Genomic DNA, 23,207 nt, shown 5'->3' on the forward strand with positions numbered 1-23,207 from the left:
AAAGGAGAAAAACGGGAAATTTAGTTTTGCTCAAACTCATTGAGCCAATTTTTATAAAATTTCAAAAAGTAGTTTATTTACTCACACAAAATAAGCTTTTGGTAAGGCCTATATAGGACAAAATTCGAGTGAATTGTTTGGTACCTTTTTGAAAGTACAATTTTTCTGGAACAAATGAATGCAGATTTGAATCGTTTGAGTTTTAACTGTGATATATAGATTTAAATACGGAACATTTTGTAAACTTAATTCTCAATAATGAATAAGATTCTTTAAGAGAGAACTTTTTAGTACTTTTTATCTCTTAAAGGGAATTTTTGAATTTTCTGAAATATTCAACCTAGGAACATAAATTTTAACATACATGTTCTTGACTGAATAATATACTGTATGTGGGTACTCTTTGCTACTTTTCCATTCTTCTAATTCTTCTACTATTTTATAGTACTTTTTTTCAAATAGTAATTTTGTGGAAGCTAAACGAATGAAACTATAAATACAAGCTTCTTCCTGAATGCGAATTTATTCACGTGATATTGAACGTAAAAAACTGAAACATTAAAAATTTTTAAATCAATTTTAATTTTCTATAAAATTAAACAAAATTTTCTATGTATTTAATTTTGGTAAGGGTAGCGAAGCACCCAGAGTATGCTAGTATGAACATAAATATGTGATATCATATCTATGTATACTTATTTTAGTGATTCACTGTATATTCTGCATTATTTTTTTCTAGTTTACAACCACATCCGCTACTACATTAAACTCATGCAAAGTTTGCTGTCATCATGACCACCAACAACAGCTAGATTGACTGGAAAAAAGATCAACTATACGTTTTTACTCTTGTTGTCAGCTTTTTCCCAAAAGCCACACAACGTTAAACTCATTATAGAGCCACTTGATGCTCTCCATGGTAATACTTGATTTGTTAAAATGTAGTTTCATTCTTTATTCATCTTCTACTTCAGGACACACACAGAGACTCAGTTTACTCTTTGATAAAGGTTGTAATTAGGAAACAACCACAAAACCAAGACTACCAATACTTAGAAATAGAAATTAATTTCGAACAAAAACAAAAAACAAAATCAATTATTAGTGTGTAGTTTATTGACACAACATGTTATATGAGAGTAATCTGTGGCACCTACATGTATCTAATACATAAAACTCGGTTGATTACGGCATAAAAACAATAGCTACGGGTGCGTACCTACACCTTGCTGTTAGCTTATTTTTCACCACGTCTTTCTGAACCCACAAAATGGAAAAAGTAACGAAATCGAAAACTTTTTTCAACACTAATTGGTCTGTAATTAAAGTTTGACGAAAAGTAGCACGTTTGTTTTTGTTGGATTTGGTTTTCTTGCTCTAGAATTGTTTAAATCACTAAAATAATAATGAAATGGAAGCAATGAATAGTGAAGAAATAAAACCCCAGAAACAAAACCAAAAACGCTAACAAAAATGTTTAAGAAGACTGTCTGTCTATAGAGGCATAGAATTATACAAGTTAGTTTTATGTACTCGCATTACATTATTACCCCATAGAAGAGTTAAATATAGAAATAATAACTGCTTAGTAGTCACAGAGTAATTATTACACAATAAATTATAAAAACGGATTTAAACTATAATTAAATGTTTAATTAAATTTTGGTTATTGGCAAGACGATCATTGGTGATTTAAAGAAATAATAGTGTTATCTACAGACCAGCCATTAATACACACGTATAATAAATATTTAATTAAAAATATTACGTATACGCCATGTTGTATTTAACATGCAGCTGACAGGTATGAGTGTTATATTATTTTATGCCCATAAATCAAACCATTCAAATTTGATGTGAATTTTGAAAGGTGGTTCTATATATGATCTTTATAAATCGATCATTGTGTTATTTGTTATTATTTACTATCGTATATCGATTTCTGTAATTCCTGAAGAGAATCTTATATGGGGGTGGAGTCAATTATATACATATGTCAGCCAAATTGTAAAAGAATAATTGGAAGTATATAAAATTTCATTACATTTTCTGCCGAACAAGGATTTTTATGATGGTTTAATGTACATATATTTCTAGTGGAAATTGTATGGCGGATATGCAAAAACTTGGACCAATACCATTTGCAATAACAATCAAACCTTTCATACACTTATGTGTATGACCTGAATGTGTTACAAACGGAATGACAAAGTCAATATACCCCACATTTTTATGATAGGTATATTGTACATTTGTACATTAGTATTTGTAATAAATGATATAAAACATATATAATTCTAAGAAATCGCCACATAGATTTTTCACGTCACACAGTGGTATAGGAAAAAAAAAAGAGGGAAATAATTCGGTAACTTCTAAACGGTTAATCCGATTTTAATGAAATTTGGTATGCACAAAGAGGAGGTGTTGTCGAGTTTAGGTTTTGAATTTGGACCTTATAGGCCAACCAGGGGCCCGGCGGGGGGTCCTCAAATTAGGACAGCTCGGCTATGTTAAATTTTTAAAACGATCCTATTTCTTCATTTGAGTTCCGATTTAAAATTTCGTATATAGAATCTCCTCATCAAGCACTATAAAAAATGTCGTCGTAGCAGTAAATTATCTCTTATAGTTTAGGAGATATTCGCATTTGAATATTAAAATTTTAAAATTTTTACCGTCCTTACTTTAGTTTTTTTGATAATAGCAGGTCCAAATATTTCCGATTTTCGCCATTTTTTTTATTTGCTTAACAACAAGTTTATATACCAAGCAGTGAAAGAATTATGTAAAAATCATGACTGAGTCCAAAGTTATAGGCATTTAAATTTAAAAAATTAAAAAAAGGCGATTTTTTGTCATTTTTTTGGGAAAAAAGTATCTTTTTCTTTTTAAGTTATCTAAAAAGTTTCTAAGAAGATGTATATAGAATTTATACTTTTTGGAAAGCTGACTTTACATAAAATACGATAAATGAAACAAAACCTAAAAATTTTTGATACCGAGGGGACCAGGTCCATCCAAAAAAACCCTATTTTTTATGGAAAATTAAATTTTGAGCAAAAATTCTCAAATCGCATAGTCGATATCAAATTATAGTGACCTGTTTTATATGACCCAATAAGTTCTTAATCATTTTGTAACGGGTTTCGATAACCCCGCCCCTGGTATGGATATAATAGGCAAAAAACCAAAAAATCCCATTTTTGGGATTTTTTAAAACTTTTTTGGGAATTCCGGGATTTCTAATAAGAAAATTCGAAATTTTTATTTAATTTTGGATTTTGAGTAAAAAAATCTACCTAACTGTAAAATTTCATCAAAAAATATTCATAAATAAAATTTTTATTGCAATTTGAAAAATTTGTATCTTCGCAAAAACTGAATAAAAAACATTTTTTAATTTTTTTTAAAAAAAGTATTCCGCGAATTTTTTAATTTTCAAAAATTATATACAGTTTTGAAAAATAGACAAAATTACCTTTCCATTGATATATAACATGCCTACCTAATGTTTTTTAAGTGACAAATTAATTAGGGAAAACTCAACATCTTTTAGAAAATTTACCTAGCACTATTATTTTCATCCATATATGTAACAAATTTAAGAGTTAACCTTATGGATGAAAATAATAGTGCTAGGCAAATTTTCTAAAAGATGTTGAGTTTTCCCTAATTAATTTGTCACTTAAAAAACATTAGGTAGGCATGTTATATATCAATGGAAAGGTAATTTTGTCTATTTTTCAAAACTGTATATAATTTTTGAAAATTAAAAAATTCGCGGAATACTTTTTTTAAAAAAAATTAAAAAATGTTTTTTATTCAGTTTTTGCGAAGATACAAATTTTTCTAATTGCAATAAAAATTTTATTTATGAATATTTTTTGATGAAATTTTACAGTTAGGTAGATTTTTTTACTTAAAATCCAAAATTAAATCAAAATTTCGAATTTTCTTATTAGAAATCCCGGAATTCCCAAAAAAGTTTTAAAAAATCCCAAAAATGGGATTTTTTAGTTTTTTGCCTATTATATCCATACCAGGGGCGGGGTTATCGAAACCCGTTACAAAATGATTAAGAACATATTGGGTCATATAAAACAGGTCACTATAATTTGATATCGACTATGCGATTTGAGAATTTTTGCTCAAAATTTAATTTTCCATAAAAAATAGGGTTTTTTTGGATGGACCTGGTCCCCTCGGTATCAAAAATTTTTAGGTTTTGTTTCATTTATCGTACTTTATGTAAAGTCAGCTTTCCAAAAAGTATAAATTCTATATACATCTTCTTAGAAACTTTTTAGATAACTTAAAAAGAAAAAGATACTTTTTTCCCAAAAAAATGACAAAAAATCGCCTTTTTTTAATTTTTTAAATTAAAATGCCTATAACTTTGGACTCAGTCATGATTTTTACATAATTCTTTCACTGCTTGATATATAAACTTGTTGTTAAGCGAATAAAACAAAATGGCGAAAATCGGGAATATTTGGACCTGCTATTATCAAAAAAAACTAAAGTAAGGACGGTAAAAATTTTAAAATTTTAATTTTCAAATGCGAATATCTCCTAAACTATAAGAGATAATTTACTGCTATGACAACATTTTTTATAGTGCTCGATGAGGAGATTCTATATACGAAATTTTTTTTAAATCGGAACTCAAATGAAGAAATAGGATCGTTTTAAAAATTTAACATAGCCGAGGTGTCCTAATTTGATGACCCCCCGCCGGGCCCCTGGTTGGCCTATAAGGTCCAAATTCAAAACCTAAACTCGGCAACACCTCCTCTTTGTGCACACCAAATTTCATTAAAATCGGATTAACCGTTTAGAAGTTACCGAATTATTTCCCTCTTTTTTTTTTCCTATACCACTGTGCGTCATTGAATTAATTAATAGTCATTTTATTTAATTAGTATATCCCAGCAAAAACTTACAACGAAAGGTAATGGGCTTGAAAGATGAAATTTATTTAGACGATAGAATTTTCATTATTTTAACACGGTGATGACACAGTTAGTTAGTTAGTTAGTTAGTTAGTTAGTTAGTTAGTTAGTTAGTTAGTTAGTTAGTTAGTTAGTTAGTTAGTTAGTTAGTTAGTTAGTTAGTTAGTTAGTTAGTTAGTTAGTTAGTTAGTTAGTTAGTTAGTTAGTTAGTTAGTTAGTTAGTTAGTTAGTTAGTTAGTTAGTTAGTTAGTTAGTTAGTTAGTTAGTTAGTTAGTTAGTTAGTTAGTTAGTTAGTTAGTTAGTTAGTTAGTTAGTTAGTTAGTTAGTTAGTTAGTTAGTTAGTTAGTTAGTTAGTTAGTTAGTTAGTTAGTTAGTTAGTTAGTTAGTTAGTAGTTAGTTAGTTAGTTAGTTAGTAGTTAGTGTTAGTTAGTTAGTTAGTAGTTAGTAGTTAGTTAGTTAGTTAGTTAGTTAGTTAGTTAGTTAGTTAGTTAGTTAGTAGTTAGTTAGTTAGTTAGTTAGTAGTTAGTTAGTTAGTTAGTTAGTTAGTAGTAGTAGTTAGTTAGTTAGTTAGTTAGTTAGTTAGTTAGTTAGTTAGTTAGTTAGTTAGTTAGTTAGTAGTTAGTTAGTTAGTTAGTTAGTTAGTTAGTTAGTTAGTTAGTAGTAGTTAGTTAGTTAGTTAGTTAGTTAGTTAGTTAGTTAGTTAGTTAGTAGTTAGTTAGTTAGTTAGTTAGTTAGTTAGTTAGTTAGTTAGTTAGTTAGTTAGTAGTTAGTTAGTAGTTAGTTAGTTAGTTAGTAGTTAGTTAGTTAGTTAGTTAGTAGTTAGTTAGTAGTTAGTTAGTTAGTTAGTTAGTTAGTAGTTAGTAGTAGTTAGTTAGTTAGTTAGTAGTTAGTTAGTTAGTTAGTTAGTAGTTAGTTAGTTAGTTAGTTAGTTAGTAGTTAGTAGTAGTTAGTTAGTTAGTTAGTAGTTAGTTAGTTAGTTAGTTAGTTAGTAGTTAGTAGTTAGTTAGTAGTTAGTTAGTAGTTAGTTAGTTAGTTAGTTAGTTAGTTAGTTAGTTAGTTAGTAGTTAGTTAGTTAGTTAGTTAGTTAGTTAGTTAGTTAGTTAGTTAGTTAGTTAGTTAGTTAGTTAGTTAGTTAGTTGAAAGGAGGATGTACGAGGATACGTCCACTGCGTTTAGTATTAGTTTCGACAAAAAGCTTTTTTTTTGGTTTTTGTAAAAAAAAACTACATTCTACACCACTATAGAGTAAACGTAAAATAGAACAGGCCCATATCTGTCAACAAATTGTAAACACATTTAAATAATTTTTATTTATAATTTCTTACTTGTTTTTGGCCTGTGTTATTTAAAAGTTTTCAGAAAATTTCGTCTTCAATGTTATATTAAATATATGGTAAAGATAAAAAATACATAACTACAAATTAAACATTGTAAAAAATTTATTTTTAAATTTACATTTCTATCCTCACTATCGCTCTCCACTTGATTAACGTTAATCATAATTTATAGCAATCATTATAATTTAGTCAATATGGTTTATGCTTTTCTCATACAATTTACTTAATTTTCCTTATTTACATTGTATCCTTAAGATACAATACTCGTATTATTAAACTTCACACTTTGTACTTTGTATTTGTATTGAGTAGATGTAATATTTTATGATCATGTGTGTTATTATTATGTAGATGAAAACATCATCGATATATACTCATACATACATATATGCCTTGTGTTCCATTTTTATAAACTTCCGCTTAAATGGACTGAAAGAATTTCCACAAGAGGAGAACGATGAGGGAGTGGAGGAGGGAAAAAAGAAGAAAACAAAAAATCAAAATCATTTTACTTCCGCTTCAATTTTTATTAAATACCCGCTGGTGTATTAATAACACATTCACATGTATCTGTGTGTGTATATCATAAACACATTTCTTCTATTAATTTCTCCTAACCATGTACATATTTACATACAAACATATTTATCATTATATCCTACACCGCTATAATATGATGGGTATTATAAGTTTGTGCTCTTCACTGCAACACTCAAAATTGGCGTCATGAAATAACTCCCTAAAAATTTCTCCAGAAAGCAAAAACAACGAAATTTGGGGATTTAATTCGTTTTTTGGGGCATTATTTCACATTTAAAATGGGGAGTTATTTCATTATGAAATAATTCCTCAAAATTCAAAAATGAAATAAATCCCTAAAAATATTTTTGGGGCCTTTGGCCGGGCGCAAGGGTTTTATCCTCTGGGGTACATTGGACTCCGGTTTCGCTAAGAATACACTCTCCCTGTATCAAGAGTGTTCGGCCTTAGGCCGGTAATTAAGGAAATCTTTACTAAGCGAAGCCGGTGTTGGTCATATTATAGAGTGGTAAATCCCTGGGTCCGGCCGTAGGCCGGCTATTTAGGAAATATTTATTAAGCAATAGAAAGTCTTCGAGCCCGGCTACAGGCCGCCTATTAGGGGAATCTTTATAAAGCGATTACACTCAAATGTATTAAACTTTGAAGCCCCACTCGAAAGTATGAGCCACTTACTTTTTTACTTATTTCATTTTAAAATTAGGGGTTTGTTTCATTCGTTGGGGCTTTTTTTTAATTTTTAAATTAGGGAATTATTTCTTAATGAAATAAGTCCCCAAATTTGAGGACATATTTCATTTTTGTTTTGGAGAGTTATTTCGTGGGGAGTTATTTCATTACGTTTAAAAACTATTTGAACAAAAATTGTTTTAAAACAATTGTTTAACAGTTGATTTATAAACCTTAACAATATAATTCAACATAAAATTTATAAGAATATGGGCATTGCCATTAGAGGTAGTCTAAAACACATCGATTTTGTTTGGATGGGTTCAATTTACCCAAATTTACGCTTTTCAATCAATTTCCGGCACGGGTCCCCGTTATCCGATTTGGTTAAATTTTACACCAGTTTGTTTTAAATCAAAATCCAAGCAATATTCATATTTTAGGACATCTTTTCTGCACATACATAAATGTAAATTCTCTTCTAATAGATACATAGGTACAGGTGTAAGGTATCACATGGTCAGACATACCAGGTTATATTTTACAACTTATATGAATTGTATGAGATATGACGATAAATCTGTATGTAAATACACCTATTCCTCAATTTTCACGACACTCTTGTTACATTATTTAGCCTCAACACATTATTTTAATAATTCGTACTATTACAACTCGAACAATACGTTCCATAAATTTAGTATATAATATATAGGATTATTTTATATAAAACAAATTGGATTTTAGAATATTAACTCTCTGTAACTCTATGGTGAAAATCAAGGGATAAGTATGTGTGTGGCCATTATTTACTTAAGTGTATATACTTTGTCGGTATATGTAAATATACATGTACAAATTTCTATAAACAGATTTTTTTAATATGTAATAATACATGTACAGAATATACAGTTTATGTCAGTGTTGCCAGAAATCTTTTGTATAATGAATTCTTCATTAGTCTTGTTAAATATTAACTGAACAAATGTATGTTTTCTTTATAGTCAGGCTAATTTTAATCTTCTTGTGCTCTCCTTTACCAGAGTCTCTGATGGAAATCGAACCCACGACCTCCGTGCTGATATACTACAACGATACCACCTAAACTACGGAGGCACCCATAGATCTAATAAATAGAAGTCCAGAACTGCCGGACTTAGAGTGGGTAAAAGTTGGACATTTTGGTCGTACAGGATTTTATTCAAATGAGTGTAACTTTTCAGATTTTGGTAACCACTAAATAACCACAAAGCTCTTAAAAGAAATGCTCTAAGCTTTCTTTCATCCAAATCGGAAGACAACGATTTTAAAAGTTGGTCTCTTGACATGAAATTGCCCATATGCATATCCAGAAAACTATTACCTAGACTATAACGAATAACTTTCCTTTGGATGTGATGTGTGTATTCAGTATTATTCTAAGTGTGGAAAAATTAAGCCACAATGGTAACTCTGTTTTTTGCATATTAAAATAATATACATACATATACTTTTATCTTTAATTTTTATAGAAGACTAGTGACATTGTTTTTATTTAAAAGATAAAAACACGAAAAACTACAAAAACTGGGATTTGTTCTGCATTTAATTTCAAATATTTTATGATATTGTAAAAAATGGTATTCAATTTCATATCGGCTGTAAAAGAAATTTCTAAAAATCGTATAATATTTTTAATATTTTTATTTTCTCTTTGAATAAAATATTTATTTGATTGATTAATCCTTAATATCATTATTTTAAATTTGAATGAATAATTTGTTCAAAAAAATTTTGTTATTATACAGTTTAGGTTTGTTAAAAATTAGATTGCCACTGAAAAAAAATATAATGAGACTATAAATAATTGCAATAATTACATTTTTTTAGTTTTCTCGAGATCAAACTATGTAGTTTAATAGAATTTGTGGAATGTTTCCCTTTCCAAAAATTCTGCAGAGAAGATACATATGTATATAGAAAGGTTACACTATATACATTCTTGTTAAATAATCTACATTATATACGACTCTACATAAGATTCCTTAAAATCTGTTTTCATAAAAGTGAACTATTTAACTTTAAAAACCTTTAAAAACTTAAAATATTGTATACCTCACATACAAACATTTTTATCTACATATCTTTAATACATAAAAAATATACGTGGTATTTTTATAGCCTTTGGTAGAATTATTGATTTTCATTAGCAGTCATTAGGACAGAGTGTCATCATCATCAACACAAAACAACCAAAAAAAATTAGTTACACAAACAAGAAAAAGGTTTTATTTGTGCTGAAGTTTGATAATAACAAATATTCCAGAAATAAAAGTTCAGTTTATGAAGTAGGAAATATACAGAGTGTTAACTTTTAGAAATATTGATTTTGAAATACATTGTACATATTTTTTGTATAGATTAAATTAATGTGTCTTTTTTACTATTTTTATATGGGAAATAGGTATTATTTATTTTGCGATTTAATTAAAATGCGTCAGATCATAACTGTTTGGTACTCCACTATAATGTGGTTCGTGCAGCAGTTTGTAACGCATTACTATGCATTTACCCAAAAAGGTAAAAGTTAATTTTAAGAAATTTAAAAAACTGAGTATTCAGATTGATAGACAACAAATGGGGGGTTTATTGTTTTTGTCCTTCCTTTTATAACACATCGAAATATTCGTCTAAGACCCATAAAAGTGTATATATATTCTGGGCCCTCATTAGATTTTAAGACGATCTAGCTAAGTCCGTCCGACTGTTTGTTGAAAACACGATATAGTCCAAACCGGAATATCTAGAGAGCTGATATTTTGCACATATGTTTTCAGGTTATTTGGTATAGAAAATAGGCAATATTGGTCTACTATTTGGCTTAGCATATATGTATATATAGGAACCTAAATCTCTTTGTAAAATTTTGTAAGGATTGGCCCACAATTGGCCCTATCCGCCATATAAGATCCCCTTCAGAAAATTACGATATCTTATCAGTCAAACTGTATTATGTAGTATATTGATATCAGATTTGTATCTGAGACAACTACCACACTAAACTTCCTTAAACACACATACCTGACATATTTCTTGTAATATTTGAATCTAAAAATAAACTTTTACGATTAAAGTAGGTGTGTGGGTGTGTATAAAGTAGATCAAGCAAATATTTCTTTGAAATATTTTAAGTATATTTTGTTTGTATAAATTAATCTACAGAAGTAATACCCATACAACTATATAAACTCGCAAAGGTCCTCTTAAGTATTTTTGGTATTTATTTTTTTATTTCGTTTGCATTTGCATGTGCTTTAACCCAATTTTCATTTCTACATCAAAACATTCTTGTGTTAATAGTTTTCACTCTATTTTTTCTATTTTATTTTCATTTATTTTCTTTTAACTGAAGCATAATGCCAATGTTGACATTTGCCTTAAAACAGCTTTAGGCAGCAGTTTACATTTACTACTGTAACTACAATATTTCATTGACATTTTCTCGTGATGTTCGGTTGGGCTGTATGCATATGTGGGTTTATAGTTCTTACCAAAAATAGACGTACACATTTTGTTAAAAACAAAAAGCAGATAAAACGTTCACAGCATAAATAATGCTAAATGGCGTGTAATTTTAAATGTCTTTAATGTTGAACAAAAATGGACACTCACTTTTCCCACACACTGTCGTTGTGTGCAACATGACATTTTCTATGTTTTAGTTTACCATACGATAATGGTGTAGTTAGCATAACATTATAAAAATGGTTTTTGCAGAAATACTTGTTGTTTTTTCCAGCTGCTGCTGCCGTTGTTATTATTCTTGTAATTTTTTGTTATTTACAACTGCTTTTAATTGAATTCTTTGTCCCTGAGTTAATATTTGTTTCAGTTGTTAGTTAAATGTTGGTATTTATTGCTTTAAGTTTTTGAGCTTTTGTTTTTGTCTTTTGTAACTTTGGAATCTTTTGTTAAAACATTTGAATTTATATTTCCTCCGTAATGTAATAATTTGTGTCGCATTAGTGAAGAGGTTTTTATTTGGTTGAAGTTAGTAAATGGTGTACATATTTCAAATTTCTTTTAATGCAATATGACGTTATACACATACATATGTATTTGTAACATATTTCACATTTTTCCAAGCAGAATTGAATTTTTTGTTGGCTTAATAATGTTTACTTGATAATGACGGAATATGAATGAACATAACTTTGACCTATATTTTTAATAAAATACTTAAAGTAAAAAAATTTTTAAAGTTTTACTGATTTTAAATAAAAGTCTTCTCAAAAGATTTTGATTCCGTAACTACATATCTGGCGTTTTTTAAATTCTGTTTGTTGAGTATACATATAGATAAATAGCTGAATCGACGCCGCTATCTATATGTATCGAGAATAAATGTATATTCCACTTTATTAATTATTTCTATATTTTTCATGTTTTACGCAAAGGATGGGGTATAAGATTTTCTTGAGATATCATATGAAAGATCTTTGAGAGGCGTTTTCAATGGAGTATCATAAATTTTTATTAAACATTTTATATTTATTCGTAAAAATCTTTTATTTTTATATTAGGTTAGGTTGATAGGAGGATGTATACTACAACAAATCCGAAGAAATACACCTAGGCAACTATCGGGCCTGTTGTGCACTCCTTTTCATGGAAAAAATGTTCACTGAATGTATTATTTCAGAAAATCAGTTTCCTAGACGTAATTCCTAAGAATTTTCCAATCAGTATTTGTCAGGAATATTATTTGTGGAATAATATCATTACCAAAATACTTGGATCTAACTTCGACGAATGCCTGACAGTACACATTGGTTCAAATCATCACTTTTTCAGTACGAAATTAGGAACGACAAAATAATTAAACACTTTAAAGTCTAAAAGCAACGTCTACAACGTTGTCAGTAAAATGTGCAGAAAATGTCCAACAATCGTGTGAACTTGCAATTGTTCTTTTGCAACGATGTCAGAAAATACATTACTGACAATATTGCAAGATAAAATTTGTAAATTGACACCGTTGTTATACATTTTCTGCACATTTTACTGCCAACGTTGTAAGATCTAACAACCGTGTATACATAGCTTAAGATGATGCATAGGCATAAATAGTTATATTAGAACACATTTAAGCGAAAATTAACCCTTTGGTGATTATTAACCAATTGTCTACAATTAAGATGAATTATAAAACACAACTTTTTTAATTTTGAAAGGACTTGTCGGACTCGCGAAAGTTTTTTAGAACTAATTTCCATCGTGAGGGTCTTAGCTTCCAAACAGCGGTTGCTACTGTTCGAAATAATAAATCAGTTTTAATACAACATTTTTTTCTTTCTTCCTACTGCAATTTTCCATTTTGTTGCTAAAAAATTATGAAAATTCGAACCTTTAAATACAGTTATTCTTTGCAAACACCATGGATAATAGGATGACAAAAACACATGTCTGATATGGACATCATCCTTAAATCAAATTTGAAAATGCTTATAAGGTAGTACCCCAGAAAATATTAAATTACTCAAAACGTTCCAAAATTCCAATTTGGCATAGGAAAACTGGTAGTTTGAACTATAGTGCAGTGGCAAAGAAAGTGCTCCAGAGTCTTACTGCCCTCTCCACATGTTCTACATTCGTCTAAATCCGCACGTCTAATTTTGTATAGATGTGCTAGTAATCCTGTCTGTCCACTCAGAATACATACCATACTAACCTCGGACTAGCTCATTTTGAAGAGATTTCTCGTCTTGCTCTCATCAGGGTCACCTCTTTAGGATCTTTGCGGTTCTACCCACCATTTTATTACTCGTTATGGGATTTTATCACCCATATTTTTAATTTAGATTTTATTACGTCGAATGGTTTTGCGATTGTCAGGTTAACTATATCGAATTCCCTTCCGTTTAAAGCTATTGCATTCGCTCTTTCGTTGCCGACTACTCCTTAGCAATCATATAATGCAAACCTTACCTATGGGAAAATATTCAGTTAAAGCTTTCTTACAATCCAATACGGTCTTAGATTTAATTTTATCTCCTGATATCAACCTAATTGACTTCTGGCTGTCGGTAAATATATTAAGCTATGTGGGTGCCAAATTTATATATATGTATATATATTTATTTAATGTAATTTAATTAATATATCACAAAACGGATTAAATTTTGCTGAAATGTTTTTATTTTCGTCTATCGGACCAAAGATCAAATGTGTTTCATTTTGCACCACATTCTGTATTATGATTTATAAAACTAGTTTGTCCAAATTAAAACATAATTAACAAATTAACTAATTCATGGAATCATCATCATATCACAATTGCAAATTAACAACCGGACCTAATATTTATACCCTACACCACTTTAGTGGGGAGGGTATATTGGATTTGTGCTGATGTTTGTAACATACAAAAATATTCGTCCTAGACCCACCTTAAAGTATACCAATCGGCTTAGAATCGTTTTCTGAGTCGATTAAGCTATGTCCGTCCGTCCGTCCGTCTGGCCGGCTGGCTGGCTGTCCATGTAAACCTTGTGCGCAAGGTACAGGTCGCAATTTTCAAGATAATTGGATGAAATTTGGCACGCACGTTTTATTTGACCCAAGGACGAAGCCTATTGAAAATGGTTAAAATCGGTGCATTATTTCACCTAGCCCCCATAGAACAGAACCCCCCGAAAAGGGCTTCTGAGCTCATAATTATGTTAAATATACAGATATATCGATAAAATACGGCACAACTAAGTTTTATAGAAGTTTTGATGACCCTGCAAAATTTCATAAAGATCGGGCCCCATTTGACCCTAGCTCCCATACAAAGTCCCCTTCAGAAAATTACTTGAATGTCCCAAATTAACTTATAAACACAAATATCGCGATGAAATTCAGCACAATAAAATATTATGTAAATATAAATATATTCACAAAATTTTATCGGGCTTGGTCCATATTTGCCCCTAGCCTCCATATAAAGCCTCTTTCAGAAAATTAGTTTTTCATCCATAAATTGCTTAAATGTATCGGAACAAGGGAATATTGAAGATAAATGCTTTATTATGAAAAATAAATCACATGTAATATTCATAACTGGTGTAGGGTATCATATGGTCGGCCACGCCCGACTATACTTTCTTACTTGTTTTAATCTACAAACGCTCATTCAACTGTCTACCCACATTATGCTACTCCTTACCGAAACAAAAATCAAACAAAACTTTATAATTTTTACAAACCACTTATATTTAACGATCAACCAATATTAAAAAGAAGAGAAAACATAAAATAATATCTCAACTAAATTCAAAAGTTTTCAAACTTCTTTCAATTACCGTATATTTGTACACAATTGTATACAAATATTAAAACTATTACATATTCCCAATTATGTCAGTGTTAAGATGTGAATATTTCTATGGAAAATGCTCATACAAGCCATTGCAATTTGTAACATATACCATTTTACATACATACAAAGAAAGACATCCGTACTAAAAGTGACATTATTGCTAAAAGTAAAGCCATTAGAGAATATGATACGTGACAGTAACAGGATCTGAAAACATTAACAGTAACATAAACAACAAACTGTCAGTCAGGCAGTCAGTCTTTCAGTCAGTTAGTTTATAGTGAAATGTAAAATATAAAAGGAGACAAGTAAGAGTGTTATATTCGGCTGTGCCGAATCTTGTATACCCACCATCAAATCATTGCCAAAAAGGAATGCTTCCTTATAAATAAACTTTGATATTTAAGAATCGATGCTTTTGTTATTATCAAAACAATTTTCTCACTTATTACATCTATGTATAGGGAAATTTTTGTCGAATTTTGTCGCTGTCCTTGTATTTTTAAGGTAGCAAAAGCGTTAAAATTATTTTCTGAGGGGACGTTTGGTAATTATGGACCGATCCTCGTCAAATTTTCTATAACGATTTTAGTTTAGGCTAGTAATGAGCGTTAAAGCCATTTTCCGAAGGGAACCGTATATGGAGGTAGGATAAATTATGGACCGATCGTTATAAAATTCTACAAAGCGATTTAGGTTTCTATATAATAAGTTTATGTCGAATTTCATCGCTATAGATGCTTCTTTTAGACAATTATGAACCTTAAAGCCATTTTCTGAAGGGGACCTTATATGGGGGGTAGGGTCAATTATGGACCGATCCTTATAAAATTTTACAATGATATAAAGGTTCCTAAAAAATATGTTTATGTCGAATTTCATCGCTATAGATGCTTTTTTTAGTCAGTTATGAGCGTTAATGTAATTTTCTGAGCGGTACCTTATATGGGGGTAGGGTCAATTATGGACCGATTCTTATAAAATTTTACAATGATATTAAGATTCCAAAAAATATGTTTAAGTCGAATTTGATAGCTATAGCTGCTTTTTTTAGTCAGTTATGAGCGTTAATGTCGTTTTCTGAGGGGGACCTTATATGGGGGATAGGGTCAATTATGGACCGATTCTTATAAAATTTTACAATAATATTAAGGTTCCAAAAAAATATGTTTAAGTCGAATTTCATCGCTATAGCTGCTCTTTTTAGTCAGTTATGAGCGTTAATGTCATTTTGTGAAGGGGACCTTATATGGGGGATAGGGTCAATTATGGACCGATCCTTATAAAATTTTACAGTGATATTAAGATTCTTATAAAACATGTTTATGTCGAATTTCATCGCTATAGCTGCTCTTTTTAGTCAGTTATGAGCGTTAATGTCATTTTCTGAGGGGGACCTTATATGGGGGGTAGGGTAAATTATAGACCGATCCTTATAAAATTTTACAATGATATTAAGGTTCCTAAAAAATATGTATATGTCGAATTTCATCGCTATGGCTGCTTTTTTTAGTCAGTTATGAGCGTTAAAGTCATTTTCTGAGGGGGTCCTTATATGGGGGATAGGGTCAATTATGGACCGATCCTTATAAAATTTTACAATGATATTAAGATTCCTATAAAATATGGTTATGTCGAATTTCATTGCTATACCTGCTTTTTTTAGTCAGTTATGAGCGTTAATGTCATTTTCTGAAGGGGACCTTATATGGGGGATAGGGTCAATTATGGACCGATCCTTATAAAATTTTACAATGATACTAAGATTCCTATAAAATATGATTATGTCGAATTTCATCGCTATAGCTGCTTCTTTTAGTCAGTTATGAGCGTTAATGTCATTTTCTGAGGGGGGCCTTATATGGGGGCTATGCGAAATCGTGGACCGATATTGCCCATTTTCAATACCAAACAAACTGCATCAATATTAAATATTTGTGCAAAATTTCAGCTCGCTAGCTGCTTCCGTTTGGACTCTATCGTGTTTTCAACAGACGGACAGACAGACGGACAGACGGACGGACATGGCTAGATCGTCTTAGAATTTAATGAGGATCCAGAATATATATACTTTTGTGGGTCTTAGATTAATATTTCGATGTGTTATAAACGGAATGACAAAAACAATATACCCCCCATCTTTTTTGATGGTGGGTATAACAAAACAAATAGTAAGGATACTAAAAGCTAAATAAATAAACATCAATTTTACATACAAATATACTATATATGTATGTACAATGTACAACGACGATATATACATTCATATAGTAATTTACATGTAACTTTATGTATAGAGTTTTGGTTGCGTCGCGCTATACCTTGAAGTATACTATACGAAAACTATAACTATTTGTTGAAACTTTGGTATTTTTAACATCAACTTTATGTTTTAGTTTTGTTTATTTATTGAAAAACAACCCAGCATAGTGTTGCTTCTCAAGTAATAAATCTTTTAAATTAAAATTACATGTTTATGTTTAATACACACATACATACATATATACATATGTATGTAGTATATTTATTATATAATAGTTGGCTTGTACAAATATTGTTTGGTTTCTTAAAGAGCTATGGTAAAAATTATTAAATAATATGGGTGTTTATTTTAAATAAAACTTAAGTTTAAACTCATATGACTTTGAATTTGCTGGTTTATTGCTGCCAATAAATTTTCTATCAATAATACTTCATGCTAGATTTTGCTCTTGAATTTTGTAAAACTTGCTCCACATTTTATAACATACATATATTTGTTATGTTATTTTGATATTATTATCGACACCACTATCATTATTATAATATATTTTTTATTATGTTGTGTTAAATTTGATGTCAATATCATCAATTTCAATATGTTTGCTTTACATTATATGGCTGTCTATCAGTATGACTATGTTTATTAAAATGTCCCCATGAATTATTTTTTTTTAGTTATTGATGAATAAATTTATTTTGATTTCAATATGACTTCAGTTTAATTGCAAAAAAAAAAAAAAAATAGTTTAAAGAAGAAAACTAAATTTGGTATGAATCTGTTTATTAAGTTCAGTTATGCCTGAAGACACACTTGAAAAATTAAACAAATATGAATGTATAGGTATGACCAACAAATATACTTTAACAATTTGTTGACAAAAAAGTGATTTTCTGAAGAGAGATTCTATCGTGATACTAGTGTTTATACGTAAATTATTGAGCTTTAAATCGTTTTTATACCCTACACCACTTTAGTGGGGAGGGTATATTGCATTTTTTGCTAATGTTTGTAACGCATAGAAATAATGGTCCTGTACTACCCTTTAAGTAAACCAATCGCCTCAGAATCATTTTCTGAGTCCATTGAGCCATGTCCGTCCATCCGTCCGTCTGTCTGTCCATGTAAACCTTGTAATCAAACTACAGATCGCAATTTGTAAGATAATTGGATGAAATTTGATACACACACATTACTTTTGACGCAAGGTCAAAGGTGAAATGATATCGGTCTATTATTTCACTTAGCCCCCATATAACTTAATATCCCTACAAAAATAGGCACACCTACATTTAATACCAGCATAAATGATACTCCAAAATTTCATAATGAGCGACCCTTATTTAACCTTTGGCCCTTGCAAAGTCCTCCTCTGAAAATACTTGAACGTCGTTAAATCTCTTATAAACACGTGTACTTTAATTAATTGACTTTAATGTCAACAAAAAATATGAACCGATCCACCAAATTTTGATAGGATCGGTTTCATCAAAAATATCTCGAAATTAAGGAAAAATACAACATAAATGCTTTATTATTAAAAATAATACACATTTTAGATATACTCATAACTGGTGTAGGGTATCATATAGTCAGGTGTGGCCGACTTTTTTACTTGTTTGAAGTAGATTTGAAGCTTTACATGAACACACAGACGGACGGACGAACGGACAGACAGACATAACCTAATCGACTCAGAAAGTGATTCGGTGTCGATTGGTATTGGTGGATATAAGACCATAATTTTTGGGTGTTACAACATCAACAACAACGAATAATTTAGCAAATGTGGAATTGAGAATAAAGATTTTCATATTTTAATTAAATTGGTTCAACATATCGAGGCGCTACATTACTCTCTACCTTAGATATGGATGTAAAAATATTTTTAAATTTTTGTGGAAATATCTACGTTTATATAAAATATATTATTCCAAATTTGAATCAATTCATTTTCTAGACTGTCACAAATGAGGTCCGATAAATACAAAAAATTGGCAGTATCATTAGGGCTAATAAAAAACTCAATTCTGGCAATTTTTTGCAGTAATAATGTATATTTGAAAATATTATGGGATTCAACATATTAACAACATTCTTTATTATATGGACTTAATCTCTTTTAAAACTAAACCACTTGTATTATTTCTGTATTATACATATTTTGTTTCTTATGAATTATAAATGAGATGTATACTGTTTTATTTTCTTTTTGCTTGATGATATCGATGATTTGAAATGTCATTAACATTTATAAGGGAATTTTATATGTTAAATTGAATCGATAAAACAAAAAGCATCAAAAACAATCAAATTAATTCGTTGTTACAAATACTAGGGATTTAAAGATTTAACGATTTATATATTATTTTAAGTAATAGAGATTGAAAAGATAATTAAAATTGATTTTTAATATGCGACTCTTTAGGTTGGCTTATACATATATAATGGCATTGAAAACATATAGTAATCAATTTGATTAAAGCTTAAAAAAGCTTTTAAAATTAAATTAATTTCGTTGCCGATATAAACACTTATTGAATGGTTAATATAGGCATAATTAGAACAATTATAATGGATAATCGACTTATTGTCAAAATTTAAAAAAATTTAATTTGAAGAACAGAAAATGTCTTCATATGTAAATTTGAAATAAATTCAATTACTGTAGCCATTGATATTTTAGGACAAATCCGTTTTAAATATTTAACTTCTTGTGATAAAATAAATTACTTAAAATTAAGAACAATCTAATTATGTGTGTATTGTTTTAAGGACTTACCTTCAATTTTAATCCAAAATTTCTTTGCTGCAATCTTTTAATCCTCAGGTGTACATTTCCTTCAAAGGAAACATACAACAAGAAATGGCGAATGGCAAAATGTCTGTCAGTCGGTATAGGAATATTTAAGAATTAATGTGGGCTGTTACTTGTTTTTACAGCTGACAGATTAAGTTGTCAGTGTAAACAATGACGTAACTTTTAATTTATAATATTGAGTCATAATGAATTAAATTTATTATTTAACGTTATAATTATAAAACGAATTTACCTAGATGGTTTAATAGTGTTGTTGCACAATAATATTAATATTTTTTTTTATTGTTTTATAACTTTTTTTAATACGTTATGTGTTTAAAGAATATTTGTTATTATTTCATTTCATTATAATCTAACTTGTATGATTTTTAATCCATTTTAAATATGACAAGACAAATATGTTTTATTTATATGCAGCAGCTGTTAAAGATTTATTTGTATTTTATTAATTTATTAATTTGTTCAGAAGAAAAAGGAAGTTTTAGACAGGAACTAGTTATTTGAAGCACAAATTTTATATTTTATTTTTCTAATATTCAATTGTAATTTATTATTTAGCTTTTTCTTGGTATAACACTTTAAATTGTGGTTATTTATTTAATTTTTGTTTCTATTTCATTTGAAATTTTTGTAAATATTGCTTTTAATGCAATTTAAATTTTATTTGACCATATGATAATAGTTTTTATTATTTAATTAGTATTAATAATTTAATTAATTGCCATTGATATGTTTTGCAAATATTTATTTTTAGAAAAAAAAGCACAAAATTCTATTTTGTTTTTTATAAATCAGACTAAAATTGATATGTGTCGTTAGATATAAATTGTTATATGCCTTAGGGCTTAAATATTTGTCATATTTTTTGTAATTATTATTTACATTTATTTTAATATTTAATAAATTTTGAAATTTAATTATTTATTAAATGTTTGCATTTTTTTCTTTTGGTATTGTTGTATAAACAAAAACTTTATTTATTTAGAAGCAATTTTTCTATTATTATTATATTATATTGTTGTTATACTTAAAACTTTTTTTTGTTTAAGTTTTATTCCATAATTTTTAAAATTTTTTTCTATTCACTTTGTATATATTATGCCACTGCTGCTGTGTGGATTACACCTGCAAAGATAAAAAATATTTACTATAAATATGTTAGAGTTTTTAACTTTAATTTTTTTTATAATTTATCAAGAGATTAAGTGTGATAACAGTTTGCATATTCATTTAAGTAGTGGCTTAAAAAATTTATATAAATATAATCTGCCTTATTTATAAACATTTATCAAAGGTTTATAGAACAAATTTTGTATGAAAATTTGATTTATAAACCTTTGATAAAAGTTTCTGAATAAGACCAAATATATTTACGCCCTTCAGAAAAAATAAATAAAAAAGTAACAAGTAAGAGTGTTATATTCGGCCATGCCGAATCTTATATACCCACCATCAAATCATCCTTATAAATAAACTTTGATATTATCGATCTATGTTGAATCATATGTCGATATTAATATGAACATCAGGGAAATATTTGGTAGAAGGAATTTAATAAGGGCTTAAGCATGGACCGTGCTCTTCCGAATTAAAAATATTAATTTTGTTTGATCCAATATTTATAACCATAAACTGTTTTTTTTGTAAGAGTGGTTATATGGTAGAGGTAGAGTCAATTATGGACCTATCCTTGTCGGTTTATACAATAATTATTTGTATCTAATGTAGCTGTACTCGTATCTTTAATTCAGTCATGAGGTTTAAAATATTTATCTGAAGGGAACCGAAAATGGGTGTTTGATTAGTTATCCTCATCAAATTCAGTTGAAAACTTCCAGTCCTATAAAACTACCGTAATTTGGAAGAACTTTTGAGCCATACATGAGCGTTAAAGTGATTCTCTGGAGTGAATCGTTAAAGGCGCCCCTATACGTGTGTTAATTATGATAGTGTTAATTAATGACCGATCCTAATAAAATTTGATAAAGAACTTTTGGCTTGGACAAAACTTGTTTATGTAGAATTTTACTTCTGTACTCACATTTTTGAGTCAGTAATAAGCCTTAAAGTCATTTTCTGAAGACCTTATATGGGGGTCAATTATGAACCGATCCTTATAAAATTTTACGAAGAGATTTAAATTCTTATAAAACATGTTTGCGCCGAATTTCACCTCTATTGATGCTTTCCTTAGCCCGTTATGTGCGATAAAGTCATTTTCTGATGGGGACTTTATATGGGCGGTAGGGTCAATTATGGGCCTATCCTTAAAAAATTTTACAAAGAGATTTAGGTTCCCATAAAACTTGTTTGTGCCGAACTTCACCGCTATTGATGGTTCTCTTAGCCAGTTATGGGCCATAAAGTCATTTTCTGAAGGGGGCTTTATATGGTGGGTAGGGTCAATTATGGGCCTATCTTATAAAATTTTACAAATAGATTTAGTTCTCATAGAACATGTTTGTGCCAAATTTCACCTCAATTGATGCTTTTCTTAGCCAGTTATGGGCGATAAAGTCATTTTCTGAGGGGGACTTTATATGGGGGGGTAGGGTCAATTATGGGCCTATCCTTATAAAATTTTACAAAGAGCTTTATGTTCCCATAAAACATGTTTTTACCGAATTTCACCGCTATTGATGCCTCTCTTTGCCAGTTATGGGCCATAAAGTAATTTTCTGAAGGGGACTTTATATGGGGGGTAGGGTCAATTATGGGCCTATCCTTATAAAATATTACAAAGAAATTGAGGTTCCCATAAAACATGTTTGTGCCGAATTTCACCGCTATTAACGCTTCTCTTATCCAGTTATGGGCGATAAAGTCATTTTCTGAAGGGGACTTTATATGGGGGGTAGGGTCAATTATGGACCGATCCTTATAAAATTCTAAGAAGAGATTTATGTTCCCATAAAACATGTATGTACCGAATTTCACCGCTATTGATTCTTCTCTTAGCCAGTTATGGGCGATAAAGTAATTTTCTGAAGGGGACTTTATATGGGGGGTAGGGTCAATTATGGGCCTATCCCTACAAAATTTTACAAGGAGATTTATGTTCCCATAAAACATGTTTGTGCCGAATTTCACTGCTATTAACGCTTCTCTTATCCAGTTATGGGCGATAAAGTCATTTTCTGAAGGGGACTTTATATGGGGGGTAGGGTCAATTATGGACCGATCCTTATAAAATTCTACGAAGAGGTTAAGGTTCCCATAAAACATATTTGTGCCGAATTTCACCGCAATTGATGCTTCTCTTAGCCAGTTATGGGCGATAAAG

At 29.4% G+C, this 23,207-nt stretch overlaps 1 long non-coding RNA gene across 1 annotated transcript in view; it reads right to left on the reverse strand.

Annotated features, from left to right (window-relative positions):
* Positions 1 to 20,264, reverse strand: part of LOC119612216 — a 76,186-nt gene extending 55,922 nt beyond the window's left edge. Inside the window, exon 1 of the long non-coding RNA XR_005232116.1 lies at positions 19,886 to 20,264. This is a non-coding gene — a long non-coding RNA (uncharacterized LOC119612216). The remainder of the gene's footprint in view (positions 1 to 19,885) is intronic.
* Positions 20,265 to 23,207: the final 2,943 nt, after the last annotated feature.

Source organism: Lucilia sericata, unplaced genomic scaffold, assembly GCF_015586225.1.
Source record: "Lucilia sericata isolate MDLA Ls3-8-SP2 unplaced genomic scaffold, ASM1558622v1 Contig001629F_arrow, whole genome shotgun sequence".
In the NCBI taxonomy this organism is placed as follows: domain Eukaryota; kingdom Metazoa; phylum Arthropoda; class Insecta; order Diptera; family Calliphoridae; genus Lucilia; species Lucilia sericata.